Source organism: Cynocephalus volans, chromosome 6 (assembly GCF_027409185.1).
Source record: "Cynocephalus volans isolate mCynVol1 chromosome 6, mCynVol1.pri, whole genome shotgun sequence".
NCBI classification, from domain to species: domain Eukaryota; kingdom Metazoa; phylum Chordata; class Mammalia; order Dermoptera; family Cynocephalidae; genus Cynocephalus; species Cynocephalus volans.
This window is the reverse complement of record NC_084465.1, coordinates 64,009,214-64,012,040: the sequence shown is the minus strand read 5'-3', so window position 1 is coordinate 64,012,040 and position 2,827 is coordinate 64,009,214.

Sequence of the window (2,827 nt, the reverse complement as noted above, 5' to 3'; positions counted from 1 at the left end):
GGGGGGGCAGGGAGGGCAAGAGCACCGGCGGGGAGCGAGCTGTGAATGCGGTGGGGGGCCCGGGCGCGCGGCTCGCAGTTTTGAGCCCCCCCCCCCCCCGACTGGGAAGAGCTGAGATCCCGCCCTCCGCCTGCGGCCCCTGCGGGGCTTCCCCACGGCCTCGCGGAGACTCGTTTGGAAGCAGCTGGAAAGCAGTCAGGCCCACTTTGTACTCCACTGTCCTTGTGATGTGTGGTCGCCTTTCCGCTCTGGACTTCGCTTTCATTACGCCCCCGCCCCGGTTCCCACCCTCCTACCCCCTCAGTCCTGACAAACCTCCAAGAAACTGAGCTTTTTCTTCTGTGCGTGTTCTTTCCCCTCATCTTTACCCAACCAAACCATCTTTTGACTGGAGTGTGTCCTCGGAATAAAATGTTCAGAAATACCCTTTCGTGAACCACATTTGAAAACCCCCTCGGATAGGAGGGTCCTCACAGCCAGCGGACTGCAGGGTTCATTCAGTCTGTTGACTTTGACCTTCTCTCTAGCTGGCGCCGGGCGGCTTTGGTGTTGGGGGAAGAGAAGGTTAGGCCGGGAGTCAGGAGACCTGCGTTCCCGGGCGAGCCATTTTAACCCCCGGGGCCCGCAATGCCTGAGTGTTCAGGGGTTCGCTCAGCTGCAAGAGCACGTTTGGTTCTGGGATTCTGTAAATGTTCTCTCTGTGGTTTACCAAGTAGTCAGGTGTTCTTTATCTTTTGTGTAGAGGGTGTCAGTAAGAGCAGCAAGAGATCTTTGTTCTCGAAAAGTCAATTTAACAGAAATTCTTAAACTTGGGGAAATTTTTTTTCGTACTTTGGTAAACTTCTATTTCAGCAAATTCAGTTTAAAAATTCTCTCCCCGGGTGACTTATTAACGAGGGGGGAAAAATACCGTAAACAAACACAAAAACAAAAACAAAAAACCGAGAAAAAGGGGTCTTGGATTGATCGACCGTTGATTGGAGCACTGCACTTTCCCCTTTGTAGTCCATACACAGATTAACCTTTGCAAATGCTGCTTTGGAAATACATCCTTTGTTTGTCTTGAAGTGTACCTCCTCCCCCACGCCAAATATTTAGGTTTAACGTTTAGGCGTAAGCGAAGCTTTTAGCTGTGTCAGCGTGTGGTGGCATTGCCAGCTGGTAAAATACTTTCCATTTCGGTAACTGGGGAAAAAAAAAAGTCATCAAATTTCTATCAGTTTTTACTATTTCGCTTAAACACCACTCTCAAATAACGAAATGAGCGGTTTTTCCTAGCTCTTTTTCTGGAGGACTTGTGGATTCATGAATCTTAGCAGTTAATAAAAAGGATATAGGTAAAATAGCATTAAATAACTTCCACAAAGCGTTATTAAAAGATATAGCATTTTATTTACTAAAACCATGAATTATTGCACAAAACAAATGGGTAAACTGTGTATTTTAAGTGTTTTTAAAAACTGTTAACAAGGACTCTATCCAAAAAAAAAAAGATGTGAAATCACTTATCCCAAAAGAGAATCAATGAGTCAACAGTTTGCAGTTTCCAGAAAGATTATGTTTTTCATACTTGAACTATTAAATTAAGCAGATATCCTGGATGGAAAATCTGATGTCACCAAATTTGTTCCAAAAGATTGTTGGTGTTGCTGCAAAGCATGATTCCTTTTAGTTCATTCCAAGGTCACTGTAATTTTTGCCACTGTTTTTCAGTTGGAGTTTTAGAGAATAAAAATGATTTTGCAAGACTTTTCCAGGTCATGAGATACTTTCTGAGAAATCTCTTCAGTTCCCTCAAGTAGTAATTGATTCCACTGAAGCGCAACAGTCATTTATTAAATGGATCTCTAGTAGCCTAGAGGTGTTAACACAATTTTTTCTTTGAAGTTATTATACAATGGAATAACTTTAGAGTGACAGTTCCCAAAATGTGTAACTTTAAGATCTAGTCTGTCTGCCCAGATGCTCCTTTGGCAGTTCATTCACTACAAAAGTATTTATTGAGCCCCTGCTGTATGCCCTGGCTGGGGCTTCAGGAACAGTGGTGAAGATAGATATAGTTACCTATCCTGATAAAGCTTTTAGTTTTGTGGGGAAGATAAAAATTAGTAAATCACTGTAAATAAGAGTTACACAGATTTATTTACACAACTAGAATAAGTGTAAATCATGATGAAAATAGTACGCTTTGCGATAAATAATTATAAGAGGAATACTGAGTTGGTATATGTAAAGGGCCTAGTGTGTATTAAATAGTATATGTGTTAGATATTATTTAACAGTCTTGCAATAATGAAAGGATCTGAATAATAGGAGGATTTATAATGTGTATTAATGGATTAAAGGCTTGGAGAATTTCTGCAGTGAAGATGTTTATTTAACCTATTGCCAACCAATCCCCAAATTTGTTTTGAGCATTGAAAGTTTGTGAGCAATTCATATAATAAAATAGAATGATTTTTGTGAAATACTGCTTTTTTGAAACCAAATAATTAAATAAAAATAAAACTCTGTTAATATTAGCTTACATTTATTTGTCAATGTACATTCATATAGTTTTATAGATTTATACATATAATCTGTTTGAAATAGATTTTGTTTGAAGACAGTGCCATGGAAACATTTATAAATCTATTTAAGTACATGGATGTACATCTGTTCAAAACAGATATTTTGGAATTAACATTGTTTCATGAACATATTCCCATATATCAACATGATCCAGATTCTTATAATTATTAATATAGCTATATAGTTCACAATATTGGTATTGAATAGTTTTGTTAACCCTAAGCCTTAGGAAAATACATATTCTAATTCTTTACTG